Source organism: Petaurus breviceps, unplaced genomic scaffold (genome assembly GCF_028583685.1).
Source record: "Petaurus breviceps papuanus isolate PSGF00001 unplaced genomic scaffold, PetGlider_PUasm1.0 90769, whole genome shotgun sequence".
Lineage (NCBI taxonomy): Eukaryota > Metazoa > Chordata > Mammalia > Diprotodontia > Petauridae > Petaurus > Petaurus breviceps.
This window is the reverse complement of record NW_027187341.1, coordinates 6874826-6888368: the sequence shown is the minus strand read 5'-3', so window position 1 is coordinate 6888368 and position 13543 is coordinate 6874826. Positions and strand designations below refer to the sequence as shown.

Below are 13543 nucleotides of genomic sequence, written 5' to 3'. Positions count from 1 at the left end.
TCCTGGTCAGTGTTTTTTTTTAATGAGATATTTCACATTGCCTTCTATTTTTTCATTTGTTTGCATCTGTTTAATAGTATCTTGATTTCTCACAAAGTAACTAGCTTGCATTTGCTTCAATCTAATTCTGAAGGAATGATTCTTTTAAGTGAGCTTTTGAGATTCTTTTTCCATCTGGCAAAGTTGGTGTTTTAAGGCATTTTTCTCCTCATTAGCTTTTTGAGCTTCTTTTGCCATTCGAGTTAGTCTATTTTTTTTTCAGGATTTTAAAAATGTTTATTAAATTTCATCACTTATTCTGCTGCAAGGTTGAAGACTCATCTGTGTAAAATAGCTCCAACCAAGCAGTTATTAAGAAAATTAAGTTGCTATTGTACTGCATCTGACCCCAGCCAGCTAACCAATCTCAGTAAATTATTCCCATGGACAGAAAACTAAAAGTATTTTGAACAAAACTGGTGAAGGAGTTGGCCATCACAGCATTATTGATTTAAGGCTTTTTACAAATAAAATTCTAGCTCTGAAGTACATAGTCTTAGAATTCACTTTTACCACACGTGATGCAATAAATTCAGAACTAGACAGACACTAACTTGAAATTACAAGAAAGAAGTTGTGCAAAAGGTGCAAATAGTAAGAAGTATTTTTATCCAGTCATTTCTGAGTAATTAAGATTTTTTTCCATGCCATGGTGTTGTTTCAAAAGTGTTAAAGTTATTAACCTTCCATATACCACTAATTTAGGAGAAAACTATACTGGGCTGCATTCTTATGCTAATTTAATTTGGGATCCAGTGTTCAATCCTCAATAGATATTATGTATCTGTCATATGCTTCCTCACTCATCAGTTCATCAAGTTCTGAAGGGTTTCTCAGAGTCATCTTGATCAGCCAACCATCTTCATAACAAGATTTATTGACAAGTCCTGGATCTTCTGCAAGAGCTACATTAATTTCAGTTACTTCTCCTGTTAGTGGAGAATAGAGTTCACTGGCAGCTTTCACACTTTCCAAAGCTCCAAACTCATCTTGTTTGTTCAATTTGTTCCAACTTCTGGAAGACTACAGTAAACTATATCTCCCAATGCTTCCTGTGTAAAATTGCTGATTCCCATTCTTCCAATAACATTTTCAGGCTATATCCATTCATGCTTGTCTTTGAACTTTCCAATGACCTGTTGCACAGTGCTGATGCAGAGGTCCCGGGAGATGGCGGCAGCTAGAAAGGGAGGGGAGCCTGGGCCAGACGGGCCTGGGGATGCACCAAGCAGTTGCAAGAGAAGCCAGGGACCTGCTGGTCTCAGCCCCGGCCGCTAGCCAGAGGGACAAGGCTGCACCCTGCATTCTCCTGGCCACTCACAGTGCTATCTTCACCAGGAGAAGGGCAGCCCTGGGACCAAGCGGTCCTAGGCTAGAGGCTGGAAGAGTTAGTCTATTTTGTAAGGTGTTATTTTCTTCAGTCAGGTTGTTGACTCTTTTTCCTGATTTTTTTGCATCATTCTCATTTCTTTTCCCAATTTTTCCTCTACTTTTCTTATTTGGTTTTCAAAATCCTTCTTAAGCTCCTCTATGGACTGTAATGAGTTCATATTTTTCTTGGAAGCTTTTGGTGCAGGATTTCTGACTTTGTTGTCTTCCTCCTGTTCCATGCTTTAATCCTTTTTGTACCACAAAAAGGAATCCAAAGTCAGATTGCTGTGCTTGTTTTGCTTCTTTGCTTGATCATGTTGCCACTCAGTTACTTGACTTTTGAGACTTTTGCCATAGTAGATCTCTGCTTCCAGACCGGAGAGTTTTTTTTCCCCAAATTGCTGAGGTTTTCACAGCTTCCTGAGCTATTAGTTGGGTGCCCTCTCAGAAGCCTTCACTTGCTCTGGCACACTGGTCATGCACCCCAGGACCTCCACCCTAAACAGCAATCCAAATCCAAGCAGGTTAAAGCAAGTGTAATTACCCCTCAGACTGGTCTCTTGGTCCCCCTGCAATCTGCAGACCAGGTGCTCTGAAGTATCCACATAGAGGCAGCCATTGCTCCTCAGCTGTTTCTCCCTCTGGGGGCAGAGGATGGACTGCACTCTGGGACATTTATTTTGACATTTATTGTTTTATAATTTTGCAAATCATTGCAGCTACTGATGATCCACTGTTCTGTAGTCCCTCCAGCCAGGGCTGCTTCTGGCCACTCTGAAGCTTAAACCACAGACTTATGTTGGACTGGGCTTGGATCCCAGCATGCTGCAATAGACCCTTCCTTCCAGGCTGTCTTCAGCATGAAGTTTTTTTTTTCTCTCTATCACTTCGTGAATTCAGTAGCCCTAAAGTTTGTTTAGAGTCATTTCTTTTTGTAGGTATTTGAGGTGGTTGTGGAAGGGGCATATGGATTTTTCCTGCTCTTACATCACCATCTTGGCTCCATAGTCCACCAATTTCTGTTCTTAATACATTGTGATTAAAAAAAATTATTAACCAGTTTTACCTCAGTTTTGATTCAAGTTTGATGGGGTGATGAAACATATGCATATTCTTTTGCTCTCCCTCTTAAAAAAGTGCCAAAAGTCTTTTAACTCTAATTTCTCCAGAGATTTCTCTAGTACTATATTTATGGTTTTGCTTTTCTTTCTGCTATAATTATGCAAAGATGTCAGTGGGATATTGAAGTCTCCTGTCACTTATGTGTTACTTTCTGTGTCTTCTACAAGTTTAGATATTATTTCCTTTGTGAACATTGTTGCTAAGGCATATGGAGAATATAAGTAAATTACTAATATTTAGTTGCTAACTATGATTCCTTTAAGCATGATGTAGTTTCCTTGTTTATACTTTTTTGTTTGTTTGTTTTCAATAATTATAGCATTATAATTCCTATTTGCTTGTTTTTTAATACATTTGGTGCATAATTAACTTTTTTTTTACCATCTCTTCATTTTAATTTTGTATATATCTTTGTGTCTTTTTTTAAATGTATTTTTGTAAGCAACAGACAATATGGTTTTGTTTTCTTAGCCATTCTGTTATTTTTTAATTATTGCTTAATAAATTCACATGAAAAGTAATGACTTAGGTTAATATTTACTCCCACCTATGTTTAAAAAATATTTTTACATGTTATGATATTTCCCCATCTTCTGCTGTAAGCAGTAATATATTCCTTCAGTTACTTTAATCTTTTTTTAAGTTATCCAGAATACTTTCATAACAAAGTTAATTACTACTGATATGAGAGAAAACACTTTCCCTTGTTAGGGTATCTCCCCTACCACATCCCTGATTATACATTCCACCAGTGATCTATACCTAGCCCTTGTTAAATTTTTTTAAGTGTCTCAAAATCTCAACTCTGTGTCCATTCCAATCCCGTAGGTACCCCTTTATCCTCAGGGAATTCAACTCCCACTCAGCGCCCCCCCCCCCACCCAAATGTAGGATAAGTAGACTTTCCAAACACCAAATTCACCAGGCCACACTAAATGTAAATTTCAAATCTTTCTTTATCAGCTCTCTCTCCTAAATCATATTTATTTTCTTCAGTGGAAATTTCTTCTTTCTACAAAATAACATCTCCTTCTTTCCTGTGCCCCTCCTTTTCCCAATCTTTTTTCATTGCATTTCTCCCATTTCCCTCTAAGCATTTCTCTTCCTGAGACCACAAAAATCATTTTACCCTCATTATTGGTCCTTGAACAAGACTAGTTTCACTCTATTGAAGAGATAGTGTGGTGGTGGTCATGGTTATAGAAGGAGAAGAAGACTGCCTGAGGTGATATATCTATCAACATAGATGTAGACATATCATCTAGCAAATAAAAGTTGAGGGATTATTTTTAAAGTAGTGATTTAACTGAGAGAAGAAAACAAATGGAGGAAAAAGAAAGAAAATAGTTAAACTGAATAAAAGGAAGAAAGAAAGAGTAATTGATAAATTAAAACTACAAATTTAAGTTAAGGATTGATAAAGTAAAGGAGTGTGGTTTTTTTGGAGGGGGAAAAGTAGGGCATTTGGGGTTAAGTGACTTGCCCAAGTCACTTGCCCAATTCACCCACATGGCTAGTTTTGTGTTAAGTGTTGGAGGCCAGATTTGAACTCAGGTCCTTCTGTCTCCAGGGATGGAGCTCTACTCCCTGCTCCACCTAGCCACCCCTGGGGAGTATGTTGTTGAGAGTGACATACCAAGGTTCTGAAAGAAAAAAAATTTCCTCCAAGATGATTAAGTAAAAGTAATTATAGGTACAAATTACTAAAAGAGAGTGGGAGAGAAAGAGACAGAGAGAGAGAGAGAGATCCCAATTCAGAAAAAAAGGGTGGACACAGCAATGAAAGAATATACTAACCTAGCTCCTAAAATATTAAAGATGAATTGGAAAATTTGACAAATGAAAATGACAAAATGTAGAATTAAGAAAAAATATGCTAAAAAACATAGCTATAATCAAAGAAATATTTCTTTTGGGTCAACCAGATGGAGGATATTTTCTCCAGTCCTTCCTAACTCTCAAAACACGCATAAAAAGCCATTATGTTCCAGATGTAAAGCAATTACAGCTGTCTCCACAGGACAAGAAAACAAGAAGACTAATAAAATAATACTCTTATGAATTGAAAACAAGGCCCTTACTCAGTACCCACTCTCCAACAGAGCTCTGATGTTGCAGGACTGATAGCCTGACACGGGTTTGTGCTCTGTGATCAACTCAGTAATTTTTTTGGTGTTGATACATTTTATATCAACATATCATGTCTCTGTCCTTGTCACATGATTCTAGGGCATCAAAGAGTAAACCTTAACTCTGCTGATCAACTTACAAAGGATAGGATAAGAATACTGTTTTGAGGTACCCTTCCTAAAGAACAATGGGACTTAAAATAGAATTATTTATACCAAAGCTGAAGTAAAGAGGACTGACATTCACATGGGGTCAGTTGTAGCTACACAGAAGTTAATCAGAGAACCCACTGAGTCTGTTGAAAATTGAATTTCCTCTCCAATTGATAAATGCTCAAAGGATATGAACAGGTAGTTTTCAGAGGAAGAAATTAAATATATCTACAGTCATATAAAAATGCTCAAAATCACTATTAATTAGAGAAATGCAAATCAAACCAACTCTTAGGTAGCACTTCATACCTGTCAGATTGGCTAACATGGCAAAAGAGGAAAATTATAAATGCTTAAGAAAATGTGGGATAATTGGAACACTAACGCATTGTTGATTGAGTTGTGAACTGATTCAACCATTTTGGAGATCAATTTGGAATTATGCCCAAAGGTCTATAAAATGTGCTTACCCTTTGACTCAGCAATACCACTTCTAGGGCTGTATCCCAAAGACATCATACAAATTGGAAAAGGACCTACATGTACAAAAATATTTATAGAAGCTCTTTTGGGGGAATGGCTGAACAGGTTGTAGTATATGAATGTAATATAATACTATTGTGCTACAAGAAATGAAGAGCCGGTGGACATGAGAAAAACCTGGAAATACTGATATGAACTGATTCTGAGTGAAGAGAACAGAACCAGGGGAATATTGTACATAGTTACAGCCACATTGTGTGATGAATAACTTTGATTGACTTAATTCTTCTCAGAAATGCAAGTTTCTAAAGCAACTCCAAAAGTCTCCTGATAGAAAATATTATTCACCTCTAGAGAATTATGGAGTCTGAATGCAGATCAAAGTATATTTTGATCTCTCTTTTTTGGTTTTGTTTTGTTTCTTCTTTCTTGTGGTTTATACCATTGGCTATAATTCTTCTTTATAACATGACTAATATGAAAATATGTTTAATATGAATGTATATGTAGAGCCTACATCAGATTGCATGCCACCTTGGGGAGGTAGGAGGGAAGAGAGAGGGAGAGAATTTAAAACTCAAAAACTTGTTACTCAATGTTGTAAACTAAAATTAATTAATTAAATAAATAAAAGAAAATCAAATTCCCCAATATAGCGAAGACAGCTTTGATGTCCAACCACTAGGAAACCTATCATCATTATTGGAAAAAGAGTAAAAATGCAAGCAGTGGGGCAATAGATATCACAACAAAAACAAAAGAAAAGAAAAGAAACACAAAAACTAACAATAGCAAAGATCCAGGAGGAAAAAAAAAAACATAGTTAAAAGCCCGAGTTCAATTAGATAAACAACAATAATATTAAATTGAAGGGAAGTTGGTCACAAAGGAATGCACTTCACAGCAAATGTTTCTAAACAAATGTTGGAAGACAAAGAGAACTGAATCAATACAAGTTGAGACTGGAGTTTAAAAATTCCAATAGATACAATGGAACCTGTAGCAAAATGTGTCTTAATTGTTCAAGGAAGAAATAAAAATCTTAGATAATCAAAAGAGAAAGAATGGCAGAATTTAGAAATAGCAATAATTTTTTTTAAAAAAGGAAAAACTTGAATTGACAGTGGCAAGTTTTTCAAAAGAATAAAAGAAAATAGCAAATTGGGAAAACAAATATAGTAAAAAAAAAAAAGAACAATCTGGAATAAGAGAAAAAAACAGCAACATTTAAAGAACACTCAATCTCCATTGAAATAAAGCAACAACAACAATAACAACAGCAATATTGATTCTGAAGACAGTATCAAGATAAAGTAAGGATAATGGGTCTCCCGAAAGAATATGACAAGTCAAACAGTCTGAACACTATAATGCAATGCATTAGACAATGAAACTGCCACAGAACTTCACATTGCAGAACACAAAGCATACATAGAAGCCACAGATAATCTCTAGGAAAAATAAACACACTTAATTTTTTTTTAAATCAACAACAATAAAAGAAAACACCAGTGCTAGAAACTCTAATACACATAGCAATTGAACAAATTCATTAAGAATGATAAAATATACCACCTGGCTATCCTGGATATTGAAATATGTATGTTGGTTTTGCCATAATAGGTATGGCCTTTATTCTTGTAACTTCTCATGTGCCAATGTGGAGACCTTTTACACATGGTTATAGCAAGAAATGCATTGTCCATTAAGGGCTGCTGGCTCATCTTCACATTTCAGGGAAAAAAATAAGGGAGTTATGAAAAGTTATGAAAGTTATGAAAAGATGATATCAGGACACTAATCCATTAAGAAGATATTATCTTAAAAGTCACATATTCAAAAACTTGTAAATATAATCACAGAAAACAAGATCGACAGTTGAAAGGGACCTTAGGAACTACTATTCAAGCTTCTTTTCTTACAAATAAGACAACTGAAATTTAGAGAAATTAAGTGACTACCTGCCCAGCGGTCTACACAACCAGAGAAGAGCAGACCTAGATCTCAGAAATTGGATCTTCTAATTCTCACTTAGTCTTCTTTAAATTGTTTCCACTCTTACTTAGACAAGGAATAAAATGTGAAAATATATGACATTACTTGCAAAGGTCCCTATCCTCCTATTTTAAAAAATCACTTAAATGGGAAAAGAAAGTCAGTGACAAGAAGAAATAAAGTAGTTAGAAAGGATTTCCTTTAGGTAACAGAATACAGAATTTAAGTTTTGTCTTTGTAAAGACATACAAGTAAGTTTATTTATCTTTATTTTTTTTATTAAAAGCAATTGGGGTTAAGTAACTTGCTCAAGGTTACATGGCCAGTTATTTCTGGGTGTGGTGCTAAGTATCTGAGCCCGGATTTGATCCTTAGGTTATCCTGACACTAGAGCTGGTGCTCTTACTTGCTGTGCTACCTGGCCGCCCCTGTTTATCTTTTAAATAACAAATTATTGTAGCCCCAAAGATCCCATCATGTCAATCTTAAAAGTTCCATGTCCTTTTATTCAAAATAATCACACAGTGATGGACTAGAGTCCCAAAATGAAATGTTTAATTAGACCTTCACATGGAGTTTATTTGAGCAGTATTTATTCACAAACCTGTGTTTGAGAAGGGGCAATTAAAAAAAATGAAAAGGAAATGCCAAACATTTCTTTGAAAATGGGAGTTTATGCCACACCTGCTTCCAAAAGATAATAAGAAATAATAACTGCCACATGGGATGACTTGCAGGAAGACAGTTGCGCTCTCTCTCTCTCTCTTTCTGTCTCTCTCCCTCTCTCTCTCTCTCTCTCATCACAGCCCAATTTAAAGTTGAGAAATCTTTTTCTGCATCTTAGAGGTAATGGATTATGTCGCTAAAAGAGATTTAATTATAATGCATGCTCAGAATTCACAAAGAGAAATATGTGATTGAAAAACAATTATAAAATGAAGTTTATTTCCCCCCAAACCAAGAATATTTTCAGAACAGCATTTTTTCAACATTGCTGAGAATGTAACTGACATTTGAAAAAAAAATAACATTTTGGCATACCAATTTGCAACATTTTTCTGGGGTTACAAATAAGAAAATGAAGGCTAAGATTATATTTATCCTTCAAACTTCAGTGAATCTTCAGTCACATTAGCATGGCAACTCCTTTTTTCTGGTAGATGAAAATCATCTAAAGCTTCACATATTATATGATTCTTGTCAATTTATTTTCCCTATGGTCTTCAAAAAGGACCTATTGAGAACTAATTACCTTAACTTCAATCTGATTTAATTTAAGTGCAATTGATAAAGTGTCTGATATTGATATATATACATATATGGAATTGAGGTAGATGGCAGAGATATAAAGAATAAAACAAAGCACCCCCTTAGAGGGCTTACATTCTACTTAGGGGAATGTAACATGTATAAAGATCAATAAGACAAGATAATTTGAGGAGGAAGAGAGCAGTAACAAGCAGGGAAACCTTAGAGAAACTATACCTTCTAAAAGGCAGACGTTAGGAGGGATTATATTGAAGGCAGAGAAAAGTGACTATGGGTCTCAGGGAAAGGAAAGAATCTATAGAGAAGCACCTAGAGAGGCAGTTTGACTGAAGCATAGATTTTGTAAAAGGGAATAGTTTGAAATAAAGCTAGAATGATTTGTGGGAGGCAGAATGTATCGGGCCTTAAACAACAGGATGAGGGATTTTGAGCAAATCTGCATCTCTGGAAGATTACTTCAGTTGCTACATGTCATAGTCTTTCCAAAATGAAAACGCTACTCAACATGAGGGAAAGAGTGATAGATTTAGAATCCAAACAGACTTGAACTTGAATATACATGTATACATACATATATGTATATATGTAAATATGCATGTTTATGTGTTTTGTGTGTTTGTGTGTATATATGCATATATACACATACTATAGATAATATAGATTTGTTGTTGTTGTTGAGTTGTTTAAGTCATGTCTGACTTTTTGTGATCCCATTTGGTGTTTTCTTGGCAAAGATGCTAAAGTGGTTTGCCATTTCCTTCTCTAGCTTCTTTTAAAGATGAAGAAACTAGGCATATGGGGTTAAGTGACTTTCCCAGGATCACACAAGTAGTAAATATCTGAGGCCAGATTTGAATTAAGGATGATGAGTCTTCCCAATCCCCAGTACCACCTATCTGTCACATGTGTGTGCCCTGTGTATACATGTATGTACATGCATGCATACACACATGTAATATATACACATAAAATATATACATGCATGTCTGTGCATACCCATGCCCTTTGTACTTTGCATGGTGTGTGTTATTATGCTGGTATACATTACATGTATTTGTGTGTATATATATATACGCATATATGTATGTGTGTATGTATGCATACACATTTACATATACAAATGTGTATGTATGTACACACATATTCAAATCTAGTTCTGCTTGGATTCTAAATATGCACACATATTTATAAATGAGAGAAGCCAGGAGGAATAGATCATGAGTAAAAGAGCATTCAAGGGCTGGATAACATCCAGGGAAAAGATATTGAGTCTTTAGATGCAATTTCATATTCAGGGAAGAACAAGGAAGTCAGTGTTTCTTGATCACAGAGTACCTAAAATTAAGTAATATGTAAGCCGACTGGAAAGGTGGGAAGTAAAAGTCTTTCAAACCAGAGAAGAGCACCATGTGAATGTTAGCCAATATGATTATTCCTCTAGTTGCTTTTTTCCTGTGAGTATTAATAGAGTAATCTTTGTGAAATGACTATCGATATTATTGAGTAGGTCTTAAAGTGTTCAAGGATTGCATGCTCTTTGAAAAGAATAACATCTGTATTATGATAGTGGAGAATCTCACTAAGCACAGAGAATTCCTCTTCTATCTTAACTTTTCTTTCCGACTGCAAACAACTTTGGGAGTTACTTCTCTCCTTTTTCTATGCCTTACTTGATATTGAAAGTTAAAGAATTTTTTGTATGCATTTTAGAGGCGACCGATTATAATACTAAAGGAGATTTCATTTCTATCTTTGCTCAGATTCCTGATCAGATGATCACCGGGATCATAAATTCATTGGTGAGAAATTTAGAGCTGGAAAGACACATAGAGTTTACCTACGTTAGAGAACTGAGTCTCTGAAAGGTACATTGACTATAATAAAATGAGTGGCTGTGTGACCATGGGTAATAAGTAACCAAGCTGGGATTCAAACATAGATCCTATGGTTTCAACTCCAGTATTCTTTCCACTGCTCAGTGCTAAAAATTTTCCCTTTGTTTGGAGCTTTCAAGGAAGCTTATTATATTTTCTTAACAAATTAATGGGAGAATAGCTTTTAAGGCCACATTATTTTCTATTAAACTTTTTATTTTAATCAAAAAACAAGAAATATCCTTGACACCTCTGTCTCATTATGTAACAATAAAGAATTGATCTATTTGAAAGATGAGCTAAGTGAAAAGATGCCTGTTTCCTTTTCATAATTCACTGAAGGATTCATTCTATAGCTGTACATATCATTCTCATAAATATTTACTAGGGATAAAACTGCATGTGGTTCAATATTTTATTCCTTGATTTGTTAATTTGTTAATGTAAAATGAATTATATTTTTAGAAAAACTTGTAAATAATCTTTTAAATTCTGTATTGTAATTTCTCACCACTTATCCATCTTCTCTTCTGCTTTTTGTTACTTAATAAAAACCTGACTTCTCAGTAAAATTACATCATCTCCAGCACACATTTATCTATTCAGTAATCTCTTCCCAACTCCCTTTCTTGAGTGCTAATTAGAAAATTCTTATCTTCTATTTACTATTATCTTGACCAAATATCCCACCTTTAGCTCCCAGTGCCTTTGCCTGGGATGCTATCCTTCCCCATCTCTAACTCATGGAATACCTAGTTCTACTCAAGAAAAGTTAGGTCCTAAGTTCTTCAAGAATCCTCTCCTTTTTCCACCTTTTCTTATTCCTGCAAATCTCTTTACAGTAACTTTGTATAAGTTCCCATACACTCACAAAAATGCATACATATATGACTACATAAGCAATATAAGTACATATAAAATGTGTAAATTTTATATTCACATTTATGACATGTGCATATATATGCATTGTAAAAATATATATGCATATACATGCATATATACACACAAACTCAATCCCCCCTTATAAAAGGTAGCATTCTTAGGAGCAGACATTATTTCATAGTTTGTATTTGTATCTATAGGCAGTGGATAGAGTTCTTCACCGTGAGTCAGGAAGACTCATCCCTGAATTCAAATATAACCTCAGTCATTCACTAGCTGTGTTACCATGGGTAAATTGCTTAACTCTGTTTAACTCATCTTCCTCATCTATAAAATAAACTGAAGAAGGAAATGGCAAATCACTTCAGTATCTTTGCCAAGAAAACCCCAAATGGGGTCACAAAGAGTCAGACATGACTGAAAAAGTTACTGAATAATAATAAATTTTAATTGATGAATTATTCTGAATCTTTTAGTAGAACAAATTGGTTATTTTTGTTTCAAATAAATGATATAGTGTGCTTAGGAAGAAAACAGAAATTTTAAAAATGGTCGATTTTCCATGCATCAACGTTGGGTTTCTATCTGCATTATGGTTCACGAACCATAAAAAAGACCAACAATGCTTTCCTATTATCTTTCTTGACTCCATTCCAAAATTTTAAGTATCTCCTATCTTTGAAATTCATTTCTGTATGGTTATAGACTATGTCATTTCACCAACAAAGATAACCTTCTACACCAATTTATTCTTATTAAAAATGAAGAGTGGCACAGACCTCTCTTGCTCTTAAGAAAGTTGAGAATGTTATAAACGGGAGACAGATGGCTATTGTTTGGTTACCTTCTTGTTATTTGGTACTTCCTTCCAGCTACTGATTCTAAATGGAGCCTGTACTACAGAAGCAAAATTATTTTCAGCTAAAATCTTCCTTGATCCCTGGGCAGTCCAGTTTTCTCCTCAATTTCCAGTCTTATGCAAGAAGAACATTGTATTGGTAAATGTGGATGAAGTCAGTCATATCTGAACTGGTAAGTGACCTTTTTTACAGTATTATTTATTTTATTTTATGCTATATAGCTGTTATAAATGTAAATAACTCTTGGGATGTACTAACCTAGGGAAACATGAGGTTTAATAATCACATGAGTTTCTCAAAGTCTATATTTCTGCTCCAAATCAAACCTTCTACTAAAATAGGTATTTTATTATTCTGAGATCAGTGTGAATTTTTTGGAAGGATATTTGATTTATGTACAGCTAGTTGAGTCTGGTCTATTCTATTCTATTCTATTCTAGATATAGATATGAGTAAATTGGAGGTGAAAAGGAAAAATGTTCCAGGATGATTTTTGATGAGTGGTTGCACATTACACTCTTGGTGGAGGAAAGAGATACTTACAGTGTGGGATCAAACCCACATTGATTCTTTCATTGCTTCTGGGCTTATTCCAGTAACACATTAATGTGTATATCAATATCTGCTGGGAAGTGGCATCATTTGTTTTCTATTTTCTCATATCCCGGTTCTGCCTCTTCCTTACTTTAAAAAAAAACAAACATAGTCTTGTTCCCTTCACCACATTTTTCAGAGACTCTTTTTCTGTATTGACGTTGATTTGGAGAGGAGTGAGGGTTTCAAAAACCTTAGGAATTTAAAAAATAATAATGGCTTGCTTCATTTTTTTTATAATAAGGGGAATTTGGTTTAAAGATTCTACCAGCTGTTTGACATCCAACATGCACAAAAAGCTGCAAATGTGCCCTGAAACACAGAATGTGTGATTGATATGTTCTAGTGGTCCAGTTATAGACAATAGCATTTTTTTTCTGTAGTATTTCTAGCTGATTATAGATCTGGGAACCAGGCCAAGTATAGATTACCTAAAGTCTATATCCTCCCATCAGTGTGTGTGTGTGTGTGTGTGTGTGTGTGTGTGTATCTATATCTATCTATTGCCATTTTTCAGTTGTGTCTTACTTTTTGCTGGCCAATTGGAATTTTCTTGGCAAAGGTAATGTAATGATTTGCCATTTCCTTCTCCAGGTCATTTTACAAATATTGAAACCAAGGCAAATAGGGTTAAGGCCAGATTTGAACTCAGGAAGATTCATCTTCCTGACTCCAAGCCTTGTACTGTATCCACAGTGCCACCTAGCTGTCCCCTACACACACACACACACACACACACACACACACACACACACACACACACACACACACA

The 13543-nt window shown here is 35.0% G+C and overlaps 1 pseudogene; it reads right to left on the bottom strand.

The window, feature by feature from the left end:
* Window positions 1-304: 304 nt before the first annotated feature.
* LOC138146620 (glycine cleavage system H protein, mitochondrial-like) lies at window positions 305-2085 on the bottom strand (annotated as a pseudogene).
* Between the last annotated feature and the right edge of the window lie 11458 nt (window positions 2086-13543).